This window comes from Abramis brama, assembly GCF_963993115.1.
Source record: "Abramis brama genome assembly, chromosome: 1".
NCBI classification, from domain to species: Eukaryota; Metazoa; Chordata; class Actinopteri; order Cypriniformes; family Leuciscidae; genus Abramis; species Abramis brama.
In genome coordinates, this window is record NC_139963.1 from 72,602,409 (window position 1) to 72,620,443 (window position 18,035).

At 35.7% G+C, this 18,035-nt stretch overlaps 1 long non-coding RNA gene across 3 annotated transcripts; it reads left to right on the plus strand.

Moving 5' to 3' along the window:
- The first annotated feature begins 1,793 nt into the window (after window positions 1–1,793).
- LOC311089076 lies at window positions 1,794–17,831 on the plus strand. Of its 3 annotated transcripts, none has more exons than XR_014607626.1 (4): window positions 1,794–2,072; window positions 10,990–11,134; window positions 12,973–13,126; window positions 17,355–17,831. It is a non-coding gene; the product is annotated as an uncharacterized lncRNA (long non-coding RNA). The 3 variants fall into 3 exon arrangements; XR_014607627.1 differs by having other exon boundaries at window positions 12,981–13,126; XR_014607628.1 differs by lacking the exon at window positions 17,355–17,831 and adding an exon at window positions 14,129–14,215 and having other exon boundaries at window positions 12,981–13,126.
- The last annotated feature ends 204 nt before the right edge of the window (window positions 17,832–18,035 follow it).

Sequence of the window (18,035 nt, forward strand, 5' to 3'; positions counted from 1 at the left end):
AATAGCACGCCGATAGTTGGTATCTTGCCTTCCAATTCGCGGCCCAACTTTTGACAGCAGGTTGTCAAACTGGACCCTGTCCAGTCTGAAATATTGCTGGAATCTACCGTCATCCAACCGCAGCTCCTGCACCAGCCGGTGATATTCTCCAAGCTGCTGACGGGCTTGGAGAATATCATGCACCCACACTGATCTCCGACGTCTTCTCCGCAGGTAGAGCAATGCCACACCAAACGCAATAACTTGCTCATCCATAGTTTTGTCAGTTTGATTAGAAAAAGCCGCGCAACACTATTTATAGGCAACATTTTCGCGCTAGAACTTGTTTTTTCAGCGGGAATGCAATTCATTTGCTCAAAATAATAATGATTTTGACCAATTGCAGCAACCAGGACAGTTATTGTAATGTAGATTGCACACAAATCAATGTTAATTAAATACCAAGTCTATTAAACATTCTGTTATCTTAATGTTGAAATTAGACTCATGAACACAAAAGCCAGAACACACAAACGGATTTTTTATTTTATTTTCGTTAGCAAAATAACTATAATTGTTAAGGTCTTTCCATCTGTCATTTTGTTACTTTCACATTTAAAAGATTTCATTAGGTTAACTTATACCCTACGTGAGGCCACTCTGCACAAAATAGGGTACTGATTTATGTTCAGTTCTTATTTGCTTTGCGGCCCCTTTAATTAAAGTAAAAAAAAAATCACGCATTCTAATCTACGTCAGAGCGTCAGAGCGTCCCCGAATCTTTCTCCGGCGTCGGTGGAATTTTGCCGCTCTCGCCGGCGGCGGTGTGAACGTACAGTAATAGTGTTCAGTTACATTAGAAAGTGATCCTGTTATTCCCATGCTTTAAGTTGAACTCCTTGTGTTTCTATAAGTTTGGAGATATGAAAATGTGATTAAGAGGGGAGAAACTGAGATGTTTTTTTGGTAATTCAGTCTGGCCTGTTGCCACTGGAGGGCGCTCCAGGTCACGTGTTGTTTGGCTGATGCTGACAAAGTAATAAAACGAACAAGTTGTTTTCCCTATACTATACTCACTGTGTTGTGTCTGTTCCTACAAGAAGATATAATAATCAGTACTATATTAGCATATTGATGCAGACGTAATATTAGCCTATATATTCTAGCCCCTCTTTTCACTATCACAAAGCATTTGATTGTTTAGAATATGATTTCATAGAGACAATGGCCTTTATTCACAAAAAGTCATCTTTTTAAAATATAAAATATAGGCCTACTGCCTCTGTTGTTTTGTTCATTTGCATATTAAATGTGAAATTATTACAATATAAAAATGTGTGCGATTAATTGCGAGTAATTACAGAAAAAAAAAAAGAAAAAAAAATGACATGTCCAACAGTTTCTGTTAAATTACAACTATTCCCTCTATTTCCATATTGTAGGTCAATAATCATTTATTTAAACATGCTATTCTGAGAATTATTATTTTATGACCTATATAGTGCTCACTTTTTTGGACACTTCCCTTTGTTTCTTTCATATACTGTATTAATCAGTTCTGTGATTCCTCTTTAAACTGCCTTGCTTAGTGGTGTTACAGGCCAACATGAACATCAACTTACAGTGAGTTTTGCAAGATCAGCAACTTCGTTTCCTCGGACTTCCGCATTTGCACTCGTTCATTCAAAAATTGTTGCCGGAAGCAGCGCCGCGACAGCTGATTGGCTGATGTTGGCTGATGTCGCTGCTCATTGGCTCTCGAGTGCTTCCTCATATGACTACGTGACTTCTCGTTCCTTTCGTTTGAAATGACAGGCGCGCGTTCACGAGTGACTCGTTTACCACGAACAACTTGAATTCTACACTCAACTTCACACGGAATTATTGCACTGTTCTAGAGAAAGAGCTCATCTGGATGCACTTTAATGGGAGAAGGAAAGTGTAAAGTTGAGGAACATGTGTGAGGGTGAACAGATGGAGGAGAAGCAGGTCAGTGTGTGTGTGTTTGATTGTTTCAGTAAGTGTTCAAGAACTGCAGAAGACTGAAGAAGAACTCATGAGAAGGAATGACAGCAGAGACTCTCTTGATGATTGTAAGTTGTTTTGTTGTTTTTTGCCGCTTGGAAAGTGATGTTAACTAAAATGAACATGAAGAAAACGTGCATGCGTTCTTTTGCCTTTTTTTTAAGAAAAGCATTTTATTTATTTTTTTGCGGCGTAGTTGTTCAGCTCTATTTAACAGCGCATCGCCAGAAGTACAAACACAACAGCCGTTTTTTAAACCCTATCCAATGGTTGAGAGGAAAGGAGTAAACACGGTCACTGGTAGGTTGTGACGGCTGTCAATCAAAATGTGGAGCGGTGATTCGCTCCGTGTGTTCACTGTCAGAAAACATACGGATAATTCGGTAAATTAACATTTTTATTTAACAGAATTGATCAACTTGTTCCTGCTGTGGTTGTTTTAATTCACAGCCCTTCTAAAAATATGGAAGTTTTTGGTTTAATATATTCTTAATATAAGACTGACTGTCAATGATCTAATTTCATGTTGTTTTATATTTTATTTGTTCATTATTTATTTTGTTGGATTTTAGTTGGACTTGGTCAGAACTGTTTCAAAACTAGTTATCGACATGATGCCGCTGCCTTTGGGCTCAGTGATGTTGAGTTTAAATTACATATAAAATAAAGACATGTTATGTATTGTGATGTAATGGTGTAATAGAAGGGACTAAAGAAGTATTTTTATCAGCTGAAAGGCAGAATATAAATGTTTTTTTTGTTTTGTTAGATATACATTATATAACAGTTTCAGGTTATGTTTTAGTGTTGGTAACATGTCCCACACAAACTTAGTAATCGTCCCACTCCCACATTTGGTTTTTCGTCCCACACACGTGTTTTCGTGCTCGTCTATAGGCAACACCATCTGGGTCATCTTAACAGTAACCGCACTGTCTCCCTCTTCACCGTAAATACGCTCTGGATACATTTTAGGTGCATCATTCTGTATCCAATCATTTGGCCGGATCCCGTGATTTCCTCAGATATAAAGACCACTGGAGACATTCCCTGATATGAATGTAAAGCGCTTTGAGTGTAGGCCTACAGTAGACATATGAAAGCGGTATATTTTGTAACGGCCTATAATGGTAGCCTGATGCCATCTTGGTAGATTGGCACCTGTAGAATTTCCTTTTGTTGAAAGCCCAGATAACAGTGAAACGCGCGCGCCGTCATGATGCTGTGCGGCGATGTGAAACAACGGCGAGCACAGACGCGGAAGTCCTCTACGGAAGACTGTATTCTCGAAATGATTTGACTTTACCTCGATATGCTATATATTTTTTTTTTTGCTTTGCGGTTCAGGGCTTCCGTACATACCTGTCTAGTACAATTATGTGATTTTGTTTTGTTGTGTAGATTTTAACACGTTAAATGAAAAAAAAAAATGAAACCGCGAGTTTGCGCCACTCATTCACACAGAGACACGCAGAACACGCAGGATTCGTATGTTACTCTCGCGCACAGATCGTTCTCAGGTACCGACATTTGGCACCGATTGGTTTAATGTGAATCGGTACCGACGTAATTCAGTCGGTGCCATTAATGCCTCGTTTCCACTGAGCAGTACGGTACGGTACGGTACGGAACGGTACGCATTTATGCCTCGTTTCCACTGAGCAGTACGGTACGGTACGGTACGGAACGGTACGCATTTATTTGCGTTTCCACTATCAAAAGTTGTGAATGGTACCAAAATGCCGAACCGTACCGTACCACTTTTTAGGTACCCTTCCATTGGGGTACCTAGCACAGTGGAACGGTACTAAAAGGTGGAGCTAGACTCACTGCGGGACGTTGATTGGTTGACAGAGAATCGTCACTTGCGCGTGCTACAAGGAGAACAACATAAGAAGCGCCATTTTTTAATATACAGTTTAATATAATACTACTGTTACTGTATCACGAAATGTAATTTTAAGAGTTTTTCAGGCGAGAATGTAGTTGTTTAAAGCTCAAATCTGTGGTTTATTTATAAAGATGATTTTTTTTTTTTCCCCGGTTGTGATCCATGCGTTCAGCGGGCGCTCGGCGCTCATGTTTCCCGGCTGGATGAGCCTTTCCTCGGCTAATCTTCTGGCGTTCGTCGCTTACTCCGACGGTAGTGGTTAAACATGAGATATTTCGTCTTGTGTAGACCTAACGGGCGATCTTTGCTCTCGTGAATATATAATGAGTTCCCTGTCAATCGTTTTGGCTGAGGGCTAAGTTTAGTTTCATATTAACGTTATAGGCTATTTGTATTTAACTTTACTTGTAATGTTAGACTAGAGCGCTGCATTTGGATATTTGACTTGTTTGCTTTATTTCTTATTGTATAGCTTCTTGTACCTTTTACTTAAACTTTTATTTAGGCTATTATTGATAAAACTGAAATTTTACAAAAAGAAATATGGTTGTCATTTTTTTTATTACAAGATTATCACTGATGTTAATTGCAACATTTGTACAAACGCATATATTGCCTGGAATATGTTTAATTTTTTTTTTTTTAAACGAAAAGAGGTAACGTTAGGGTTGTGTTTTAAATTTCGTTTTGTTATAAATAGAATAACGTATAACGTGCAGTGAATAATCAATATGCGTTCCGCATGAACCACATTTGTGTCCCTATAATGTTTAATTTATTTAATTGAAAACGAAAAGAGGCAGAGTGGTGTTTTATAACATATTTCGTTTTATTGTTGCTTAAAATGTACATACAGAGCAAGTTAACAGAGATAACCGGAGTAGCAGAGCGAGCTGAGTGACGCTTTTAAGAACGCGCTGTACCATTTGCATGTAGGAGTCGCACATGGCAAATACAGACTTTGCGTACTTGATATTGAGAAAAGCCTAATGTCGGCGCTTGTCTTCTTGTGACAAACATGTCGAGGAGCAAGAACAAGATCTGCTGCATGTCATCCATTGTAGTTTACTATGTTCTTCTTCGCGCGAAAATGACGTTGATCGAAACACCACGCCTATCAAGTAAGGGTACTGTTGGCAGTGGAAACGCTAGCCAGATCATGGTTAACAGACCCGAACCGTACCGTACTGTCCCGTACCGTACCGGACTGCTCAGTGGAAACGAGGCATAAAAGTAACGAGTTTGGTACCCAACTCTAGTTAGATCAGCATTAAAGAACTAGGCTACCTCAACCTTTAAATAACAGATATACGATTAAAATAATAATAATTGTATATGATGTATTATATATATGTCGTAAGAAATTTAGTTTAGCTATAGGTTAAATAAAATGTTCAGTGATATCTTCCAATAAATTCTGAATTTTGCCGCATTTATTTCTCTATATAGTATTGATATGGTAACTATACACTAAGTTTCGTCATGCTTGAATGTGTGGAAGTATTTAAAACAAGTGTGTTAAAACTAACTAACCCTCTCATAATATTTACTTCTTGTTTCACAATTAGCAGGAACAATAAATGAATCAACTCGCTAACAGTCGCATCATTTTATCATCTCATCCATGTTTACACACATGTGGCAGTTTGCTCTCTTAAGCGCAACACAATACCAATTATGGCACAAAATAGACTACGCCACCCCGGGAAATGGGCCGGGGACCCGTTTGTACATCAAGTGCAAAGCACACAGATACGCGGTGACTGGGTCAGATAACAGACAACAAGGAAACGCAGTCGCACTCCCAATCCTAAACACTGCACGCCCAAATGACGTCACGTCCAGAACCCAGAATGACGCGCTCCCTTAGACGCCATTCTCATCCCTTTTATATCCGCCAAGCATACTGAACCCGCCCCTAATCCCTATCATGGTGGATCGCATCACCACACACAAATCATATAAAACTGAAATCGCCTGAGATGTGTCGAGTCAGCTTTAATTGTCAAGTCATCTTTATTTATACAGCGCTTTTAACAATCTATATCTAGAATAAAGTTATTGTCCAGCTAAAGTTAGTTTTGATTGATTCACTTCCGTCGCAACGATCATTTGTTATTAATTATTAGCCTTAAACTTAATTTTATAGCATATCATATTTTCAGCGCTTTTTTTTTTGTTTTTTTTGTTTGTTTGTTCCAAAAGATTAACATATAATTTAAAGTCATTTTTAAAATGTGAAAGATTTGGTTTGCACTCTTTTTATGTATATGGTATTTCCTAATAAAATAAATAACTGTATAATGTTGTTCTTTACATTCCAAGTGTTCCTTCTGTGTACAAAAAAGCACATCAAATTCACAAATTTATATCATACACTTCAGTTTTCTACTAATAAAGGTTTCTAAATCTCCACAAAATAATCTTGAGTAGATACAGTGAAAAAAAACAAAAACAAATGTAAAAGGTTTTTTTTTTTCTTCTGGTGCACAAAATATGAAATCTTAAGCTTAATTTTTTTTTTCAAAACAAGCTATAATTCTGTGCAAGACACTTACTTAATTTTATTTTTAGCACAAAACGTATTCGTCAATTTCCATGCTTTGACTCCAAACCAAATAAAGACAGAACAAAGAGCATTTCTTATATCCTTATCGCTACATTTAAAAAAAAAAAAAAAAAAAAATATATATATATATATATATATATATATATATATATATATATATATATATATATAATAATTAACATTATCAGTGAAAATGTTAAATAATATGAATATAAATATGAAAGACCTGCCGGTTCGTTTTAGATTGAGACGTGACTTCCAAACACGATACACGTAGGCCTATTTATTTCACACACACACACACAAAAAAATCTTTATTCCATTACAAACGGAGTCACTTAAAAAAGTTAACAAGTTAAATGGCCACAATGGGTCTCTTTTACTAATACTGCGTGGATTATTTCGTATTTGTACACAGGACAGTATCCGCCTAATTCACAACACGTTCGCACACATTAATTTGTTCTAATCATCGTTGGTGAATTTAGAGTGTTTATAAATGAAAAGTGGTTCTCAATATACTGACCACATCTAAACAATAAACTCTAAGTTTTACAATTTAGGGTCAGGGTATTAGAAAATCATATATTGGGTTTGAGCTGAGCCAGAAACAGAGGCACTCGGTGCTTTTTATAGCCCATATCACAACAATTCAGTGTTTTCAACCACATCATTATTTTAGGTCTCAGACATTAAAATAAAGTAGGCTACTGTTAAAAACAACAACAACAAAAAAACTTTACAACAATAAAAGTTTTTTATTCAGATTCCATACTGCCTGCGAGCTGCAATAATAATCCTGTTTTATTCATATCAGATGCTTATTGTGTGTGAAACAATAAAGTTTACTCTATTTTTCTCCCAGTTCAAAGGGCTTACTTTTATGGATTTCGGGGAAAAATTGATGATAAATGTAAATTCGTAAATTTAAAATACTTTTTATTGCGAAAAAAAAGTTTTTATTTATTTATTTTTTTGCGGAGGACTATTATTCTAATATTAGAATGTTAGAAAATCTAATACAAACACAAATATAATGTACAATATCGTTATCATTTTTAAATAATGTAAATACATGCATAAAGTAGCCCAAATAACTGTTGTGTGACAGAACGGGTTAGATGAGATTCCTGATTCCTGAGAGGAAAGATCTGGAGGCTCGAGTATTAAACTCTCCGTAGATTTCATCCTAAAAGTGTTCGTGCGCAGAACATCTATAGATTAATCTCTCACACACGACATCTATAGATTAATCTCACACACACGACAGTTTCAGATTTACAATAGCACGAGTGCGAACAGAGATATTTTCTCAGGACTAGAGTTTAGAAAGATGAATTTGTGCAAGGGTTTACAGTCCGTAACATATGCACGTAAAAACATGTTTGGCATATAAATGGCGCGAGAAATAAAGTTCGTGGTGTAGATACACACTTTCATGAGATCGTCTTATCGTGCGCATAATTTTAAACATTAAAACAGCAGTTTTCAAAACCAGCGCATCGACTACATCTACATTCATCAGTTGTGTTTAACTTCTGGACGATGGCTTTATGTAGTTTGAGTGCTTAACTCCATTAATGAGTGTCATATTTAATCTAAATCAAATGTAAAAGAGAGTTTAAACTCTTCTGTTTCCTTCTTCGCTCTCTCCAGTTAAAGAGTGTATATTAATGTGTGCACAGATTAATGACTAATGTTGTTTTTTTACTCGTCTTTTTACTTTTTTAAACCGTTTGAGTGCAGTTTAATAACTGATATCTGATAACTGATGAGAAATAATCTCAGTGATCGATCATGGAGATGCAGGAGTGAGTGTGAGCCTCCAGAAAATATGTAATTCAGTGAGTAATATAATTAATAATGCTACTGAAACTCACTGAAGCTCCAGCATTCTCAAAACTTCAGCTTATAAACATGATTGTTGTTTTTTTGAGAAAGCTAATGTGTTTGAACACTGAACTCATGTAATCCACCCCTGTTTAAAAATAAATAGTATATTATCTGAGTATTGAGAAGTGATGATCTACTTTCAGGAGATGAGGGTGAGAGATATACAAGTTAATACATGTTGTTCGTGACCTCTTACATGTGTTAATTACATCTGAGAAAGCAAAGTGCCGGGAAATGTGGATACATCATCAACTGCCAGTGTGTGGTTAGTTATTTTTAACCCTTGCATACATTCATTCTTTTTCAGAATTGTAACTCTTTAAATCCTGGTTTGATTATATAATACCACACATGTTTTTTTATGAAGAAGAAAAAAAAAGGGTAGGCTAGTTATTATCCATATTCTAAATGCTAAGCAGTTGTTGTTTTTTTTTTTCTTTTACAGTCTTGGATATGTTGATTATTAACAACAACATTATTGTTATGCAGGGTCAGATTTAAAAACTAAACACGACTAAAAACTGTTGCTCAGGGGCCGTATGTGTAAAGCCACTCAGAGGAACATTTGTGTCTTAAGTCTGTCAAAATTCTAAGAATTACATAATTTTACTCTTATTCCTAAACTTAAGAATAAGTGTGATTCATAAAGGTTCCTCAGTGTCAAGACTCTCAGCTCCTCCATTGTCTAACTCCTATAACAAGATGGCAGCAGAGAGGAGGAGGTCACGCACTTTTCAACGAAAATATGATGTATTGGAGTTAAATTATGTTGTTAAATGATGATAAATTGAAGTTTGATCATCAAAGTATGCTTTCTGTAACTGACCTTTAAGAAATTTTATAGCAATGAATGAAATGAAAGTAATAATAGAATTTTTGGCGAGTGTAAGACAGCAGCAGTGCAGAGGTGATGACTTGAGCTCCTCAGTCCACAGTCAGCAGGGTCTGAAACATCACTATTGCACACACACACACACACACACACACACCAAACATAGCAGTGGCCAGAAGTGATGTGTGGAGGGACCCTACAAGTTTGCTTAAACCATCAAATGTCTCTTTTTATTTTATTTTTTTTATTTGTTAAATATTTTAAAATATGACGGAAGAACAAAACTTCAAACTTAGTGAAGGTGTTTAGCTATCTATCTGACACAATTATTTCAAGTCAAGTCACTTTTATTTCTACAGCGCTTTCTACAACACAGAGTGTTTCAGAGCAGCAGAAAACAGCACATTAATGCAACAGTTAGTTTCGGCTGTACAACAGCTCTAGAAGAGAATAGTGTCATTATTAGCATTCAGTGCTTATGTATTGGAGTTAAATTATGTTGTTTAATGATGATAAATTGAAGTTTGATCATCAAAGTATGCTTTTTGTAACTGACCTTTAAGAAATGTTATAGCAATGAAATGAAAGTAATAATACAATTTTTGGCGACTGTAAAATTGTAGCAGTGCAGAGGTCTCCCCCTCGCATTCGCCACATCGCAATTGCGAGAAAAAAAAAGTCAGAATTCTGACTTTATTTCACGCAATTGCGACTTTATTACACGCAATTCTGACTCTAATGTATTTTCAAGATGGAGGCGCAACATGGCTGCCGCCATTCCAGCGACTCGCTCAAATTCTAAATGGCAGATTCTACGCTTACGAGAATACTTGATTAGTTGGTAGAAGTAATTACACATTAATGAGCACATATCATTTTGAAAGAACAAAGTGTTTTTTTTTCTAAGAATCAACTTAAAAAATGACACAGTGTAGCTTTAAACCATCAAATGTCTAATTTTTTATTTATTTATATTTGTTAATATGACGGAAGAACAAAACATTGAACTTAGTGAAGGTGTTTAGCTATCTATTATTATTATCTTATTATTTCAAGTCAAGTCACCTTTATTTCTACAGCACTTTTTACAACACAGAGTGTTTCAGAGCAGCAGATAACAGCACATTAATGCAACAGTTTCGGCTGTACAGCAGCTCTTGAAGAGAATAGTGTCATTGTTAGCATTCAGTGCTTATAAGTTCAGCATTGATTACTTTCCATTGTAAAAATCATTAGTTATTATCTATTTAGTTCATTTATCTATACAGCGGCATGGAGAAAATAGTGCTGTCCTCGTCCAGCTCGGTTCAGTTTTCAGACAGTGCTGTCAGTGCAGGAGATCAATAATATTGTTGAATATTGTGTGACAAAAAAGGCAAACTACAGCTAGAGGTTTTAGAAGAAGCTCACAGGTGTGAAAAATAAGTGTTTTATATCAGATGGACATTGTGTGTGAAACAATAAAGTTTACTCTATTTTTCTCCCAGTTCAAATTTCCCTTAAGGGATTACTTTTATGGATTTCGGGAAAAATTGATGAATTTACGCGATGTAAATCCGACAGATCCTCTGAATTACGCGTTATATCAATGATAATATGATCTAAATATATCATACAAATACAATTCATTATTCTAGTTAGCAAGCTTGTGAATATTTTGAATAAAAGGGAAAAACGTGTGTGTGTGACTGCATGACGCGTCGCCAAGGGAATAATTGTTCTAAACGGCTAGAATACAGAGCCCCTGAAACAGATGCTCTGAAGAATAACTTACTGTGAGTTTCTCAACTGCGGTTTCAGTGCCCGATCTGAGGACGGAGGCTCGATGATGATGATGAAGATGAAGGATTACTCCTCGGAGCAGCGGATTGGACAGAGGCTCAGCTGTGACGAAAGAATCGTCATCAGAAGGGAATAGACCTTATTCAGAGCAGCGCCATGACAGGTATGAAAGCGAGGCTGTGAGGGATGGACTTGCCGTGTTTCCAAAGGCATCCGCTGTAAAAAGCTGTGTAAAGCTCCTACATTACTTACAATTTTCTTCAGCTTTTATTGTCGGGAGTTTTTTGTCAACTGAAATTTCTTGGAAAGATATTTTTTCCAGTGTTTCATGAGCAGAACAACCCAAAAACAATTAAATAACTATGGAAGCTTGTATCCGCCACAGAGTGAAAAATAAAAAAAGGTAATTCTGACTTTTTTTCTCACAATTGCGAGTTTACATCTCACAAGTCTGACTTTTTATCTCATAATTACGTGATATAAAGTCGCAGTTGCGTGATATAAAGTCAGAATTGTGAGATATAAACTATTCTGAGGTAAAAAAATAAATAAAAAAAAGTCCGTCTTTTTTTCCCTTAGAATTGGACTTTATATCTCACAATTCTGAGAAAAGATGTCAGAATTGCGAGATATAAACTCGCAATTATGTGTTATAAAGTCAGAATTACGTGATAACGTCGCAATTACGAGAAAAAAAAAAGTCAGAATTCTGACTTTATTTCACGCAATTGCGACTTTATTTCACGCAATTCTGACTTTATATCTCGCAATTCTGAGAAATAAAGTCAGAATTGCGAGATGTAAACTCGCAATCGTGAGATAAAAAGTCGCAATTATCTTTTATAATGTTTTATTCTGTGGCGGAAACAAGCTTCCATAAATAACAGTAGGGGAGAGCCGGGACGATTGAAACGCGGGACGGATGAAACACTGAGATTTCCTTGAAAACCACTCACGTCATGTGCGTCAAATTTTGTCAGCACGTACAGCACGCAATGCCTACCTTACGCGCGAAAACATTTCTTGTTTACGTCGTGTCGTTTTGGAGTTAAAGCCGCAAAGCTGTTTTTGAGTGCTGTAAGTGAATTCTTTCGTGCGGTACTTTTTTTTGGACTGACAAGTTGTATTTATTGTTTCATGTGCCATTGTAATGATAATACGGCAGGTGTATTAGTACTGCAACACACCCTTAATTGTGCATTATTAGAGTTTTTTAGTTTAAAGGCAAACGAGGTTTAACTGACAGGAGGCGCTGTCGGGACGGTTGAAACAAGTGTTAAAGCTGTCCCGACAGCGCGTCCTGCACGTTAAACCTGGTCATAGCCTAGGCTATACTGCTCATAGATTCATATACTGTTTCTAGACTTGTGTTTCTTTTCATGCAAATTCATTTTCAATTACGCAACACATGTTATCCCTTTAATAATCATCAAATCTTCAATCTTCAATAAATTGAATTTATCGTCTTCTGGTTGACCTCGTTTTCTTCATAATAACAGGCTATTCAACTAGCAAACACTCAATATGACTCAAGGAAGAAATGTAAGAAAATTAATTGTAAACAGATTTGTCTGTCTTCGTCAAAATAGCCCATTAGAAAGATTACAAAATGCGCATAGGCTTATCGCCTATTGTTTATTGGGCGACAGAACAAAAATGGTTAATATGAACCTTTAAATTAAAATAAATTACAAAATATGTTTGTAACAATATGTACATAAGTTACTTGTCAGATATTGTTCACAAAAACAAGCATTAGATGAATAGTTGCCGTTTGAACTGTTATGTTTCATCCGTCCCACCCCGTGTTGAAACAAAGCACAACTACCGTTCAAAGTCAAATTTTACTTAAATCATTCTATATTTGTACCGAATAACACATGATACTAAGATAACACATATGTCAGTTGATCACAAAAAGAATAAGAAATCTATCTGTAACCTTATCTTAGAAAAAACGACGTTAATCTGAAAAGTGTTTCAACTGTCCCGGCTCTGTAGGGGTACAGCCCATTGAAGAGATACTGTCCCTCACAGCCTTGCTTGTCAAGATTAAGCGCAAAGATGGCGCTGCTGTGAATAAGGTCTATTCCTCTATCTCGGACAGGACAGCAAAGGGACGGGGCAAATGCTGTGACACGGTCATGTGACAGAGGTGAGGGAAGGCTATATATATACCGGCTTCCTCTTGTGCTGATTGGTTGATTACCTGAACGTGCTTCTCCCAAACTTTGTAACATAAACGTCATAAAGTGCTACAGTTTGTGTTCATTGCGCATTATTATCTGATTACTGTAATGCTAATGCCAGTAAGTTAGTCTGAATTTTGTGGAATACATTGTTCTAATTTTCCGTGACATACTGTACTATATCAGGGGATTGTGTAACGTGATGTTATGGAACAAGAGTTTCACTTTTATATGAAGTCACAGTCATTTCAATACTGAAACACACACTTTCACACCGTTTACACACAGACCCGGATTACTCTCATCATCAGCTGTACACACGCCAATATCTGCGTTATTCAGAGAAACCCCGCATCACGCAGCCTTTCTTACTCTTATGGATAATAGCTTACAAATAATGCAATATACCTAATTATAGTCAAGTCACCTTTATTTTTATATTGCTTTTTACAATACAGAATGTTTCAAAGCAGCTTTTTTATATATATAGCCGCTCTGGAGAAAACAGTTCTAAAGTTTTCACATATCCACCTTATTCCTGACGAGTTTACTGCGTTTTGAGTTATGAGTGACACTTCCGGTTTGGGGAACTTCCGTTCAAAAAGACTGAAACGAATCATTTCAAATCATAAGGTTGCGCTGCACATAAAGCTGATCCGTCAGTTTGACTCAGTTTTCTTTCATGTTTTATTTAAGAATAACATGAGAATAACGTAACACACTTGGTATTTTAACGTGACATGTTAAAACAAGAATATCAATGGCAAGAGCTCTTTTCAGTCGCTGCTTTCTTTTCCTCGTGATTATTTTCTTTTATCCTTTTGCAATCCGCTGTTAAAAAAGGACAACATATACTGCACATCTGTGGTCTGTTCTCCCGAATTTAATTTACGATATATGCCATTAATAATTCACTGGAATGCACAGAATCTCTCTTTTTCTCCCCATATCCTCACGTCCCTTTCCAGATTTTAAATGTCCCTTTAATGTTCGATGGTTGAAGGCAGGCCCGGCTCCAGATATGAGATGGAAGGTGGGCCAAGTGATGTTCCAGGTGGGCCGGGTGTATTTTTATTTTATTTTATTTTTTTTACTATTTAGTAACACTATATTTTATATATATATATATATATATATATATATATATATATATATATATATATATATATATATAATATAATATAATATAATATAATATATATATATATATATATATATATATATATAAATAAAATAAATAAAAAACATTTCCTTTTCCTTTAAATCCTCGCTTGTCGGGCTTATGCTACTCTGAACAATGCCTGAACTTCGTATTTTGAGCACTTCTTGCGTTGTTTTTTGCCTCTTCACGATGACTCGCTTAATTTAGTCCTAATTAGTAAGTCGCTTTGGACAAAAGCGTCTGCTAAATTACAAAATGTAATGTAAATGTAAAAATGTTTAACAGGTTTATTTTTACATTCTCTCTTTTAAACCTGTTAAACAAAAGGAAAAATTTTATTTTATTTTTATATAAAATTATATATATATATATATATATATATATATATATATATATGTATGTGTGTGTGTGTGTGTGTATATATATATATCAATTAAGTAACTTTAAATTTTTAGATTTGATAAAAAGGGACAGGTCGTTTAAAATAACTATTTACATCACTATACCATTTACAACATAGCTTTTTGCTCATTTTAGAAAACTGTTACAAACTAAAAATGTTAATTTTATCTGAAATGCTGTTTTTCTTAAGAATTATTCTCACGTCTGTTAGTACATTACAGATTTGTGTCCACTGTTATTTTTTACATCTTTATTTTTACAATCTTATGTATATTTAGATTTTTTTTTTTTTTTTTTTTTTAACCACACAACAGATCTTGCATCAGTTTAGTAACTTTAGATTTGAGGAAAACGGGGCAGGTCTTGAAAAAGATCTACTTCATCACTATAAGTTACAACATTAGCTTTCTACTCATTTTAGAGAATTCTGTTACAAACTCACCCATGTCCAGTTCATGTGTTATTGCTTTTTCATGAGCTAAAAACACAAGGTTTTCCTTTCAGAACAAGAAATCTGTGCATGTTGTGTTTTATTAGGCTACAGAGTGTGGTAACTCGTGATTACAAGTCATCATGAAGATTCAAACTTCGCAGGGAGTTTGATTGACAGGCGATCTGACCAATCATAATCCGCCATCTGCGTCCGACAAAGCAGTCAGGAGAGTTAGTAGATTAACGTTGGGGGGTTTTAACTTGAAAAACGGAGTGTACTGATGTCTTTCCGCGGTTAAAACAACATTCCTTCTGATGTTCATTTATGTTTATTTAATACTATAAATTAACTAGAAGGAAGAGATGATCGGTTCACTAGCAGCTTTAACTGAGACTCTACAGCGATCTGTCAGACACATTAAAGAGCCACAACACGGTATTTATTGTTTAAATTGCGTTAAAAAATGACCAAATTTGAAAGTTGAGACTTTGTTTCATATTAAAAGTAACTTGCTCTGTCCTATCTGTCAGTGCATTGCAGTGTCCTCTCTGCTCCGCGATGTATGTTTCACTGCATAATAATGGTGTGTGGCGTGAGAGCAGCGATTGAATATTGATTGAAGATTGAACAATTTTGTGATTGGCTGTTATGTGGTGTGGGGCCAAGGTGGGCCAAGCTTCTGATTGGGTGGGCCAGGCCCACCCTGGCCCCCCCGTGGAGCCGGGCCTGGTTGAAGGGTGAGTAGAATAATGTAATCTTGTACACAGTTTAAAAAAATATAGCTTATTGCGAGCTCTTTCACTGATTTTTATTTTTATTTTTTATTTTTTTAACAGTTTAATGGAAGTTACACCCATAATTCATGGGGCGTATGAATAAGGTGGATAGTCGTATTAGGATGAAATATAACTTCTTAACACTATTTTAAGGCCGTATGAAGTAAGTGCCTTTTGCGTACGTGCGGTTTCAGTTTTTCCTATATTTATTCGTAAATTAAAAATACATTTTATTGCGATTTTTTTTCGCGGAGGACTATTATTCTAATATTAGAATATTAGAAATCTAATATTCAAGCTGTTTCTCATTTTTCTACTTTAAATATTAAATATAAAAAAAAAGACTGAACGAATGATACACGGATTCTCTTGAGCCACTCCAGCTCTGTGATTGGCCAAAATGATCCATTAAGAACTTCTACTGTTATTTAGGAGAACTCGGTAGTGCTAATATAATGCTTTCATATTTAATGCATTAATATAGGCTAACTATCAGGTAGAAATATCAATTGTGTAGCAGTTCAATTGACAGGTTTATCTTTAATCTACATAATTTACATGCCTTAAATCTCTTATATTGACGGGCAACAGGCTCATATCGAGTGTGCTCATGTGTGAACATTCTCATGTCGAGTTTCATTTAGAATCTGAAAGTCTTTTCTTATGAGTCAGTCAACTCTCCAAGCAGATTCATAAAATTATCCTCGACATAAGCAGCTCGAGCGTCGTCCTCTCCAGCGTACACGCGCTTTGTAATAACGCGCGTTTGTAACGCGTCACTGTCAGACGGAATAACACTGATCACACGCTCAAGCTGTTTGCCGTTTATATCGAAGATATCGAAGTGTGTAGATTAAATAGCAGACTGGATAAACCTGTCGATTTTACTGCTACACAATGTATTAATATAACTGATAGTTATAGCCTATATATTAATGCATTTAGGTTGATTCAGTGATATTAAATAAGCCTATTTTAGACTTCAATAAATCCGGTTCATTTTTTTAGTGCAGGATCATATGGCAATTATTATATTCTAATAAAGATATTAAACTTGAAAGTGTAGCCTACATTGTTTATTTTCTTCAGAATGAAATGTGTGCCAAAGTACAATTGAAGTACAAACACAAATATAATGTACAATATAGTTATAATTTTAAAATAATGTAAATACATGCATAAAGTAGCCCAAAGAAGCCTATTCTTCATGTCTCTGCTTTACCTCGAGTCTTTAAAAGCGTATCGTTTCATAAGTTTATTAGCATAATGATATTAATGATAAACTCCAGTGGTGAAGGCAGCAGTGAACTTTAGTTAATCTGGGTAGACTGGAATTTCTTGTGTATGATGGCCTAAATATTTCCAAAATGCCTGAAAACATGTTAATGTCCTTTAAATATATAATAATGATGATCTTGTAGGCCTCGAGTGTGTGATTGCTGATGATGGAGATCACCGGTGTCTCACGGAGGATCAGGACAGAGGAGATCGAGAGAGGACAGAGGAGATCGAGAGAGGACAGAGGAGATCGAGAGAGGACAGAGGAGATCGAGAGAGGACAGAGGAGATCGAGAGAGGACAGAGGAGATCGAGAGAGGACAGAGGAGATCGAGAGAGGACAGAGGAGATCGAGAGAGGACAGAGGAGATCGAGAGAGGACAGGCCTGCATTTGATCTGTGTGTTCTGTTATATGTGACCGCAGTTTGCGTTTTGTGTTTTTCCATTTATTTAATGTCTATATAACCTTGATTTTTTTTTTTTTCAAAGAAGATTGACTTGTGCCAATAAATATCCATGTACACCAGACACTGCTGTTTTAAACAAGGCATGTGTATTTACATTTTTAATAATACAAGTTTGTTGTAAATGTCCTTTTATTAAATGTTTAGATCACTGGGATTTTGTCCGCAAGGGTCTGTGTGAAGTGTGTGTTAATGTGTGTGTGTTTAAATAAGTGTTTTTGCTCATCATATGTCATATATGTCACGACTTCTCATTTCTGAATACAAATTCACAGAATCAGTTGCTTTTTTATATTCAAAATGAAACTACTATCATGATCAATCTTTTATATTTGCAGTAAATGTGCGAATTACTAAAT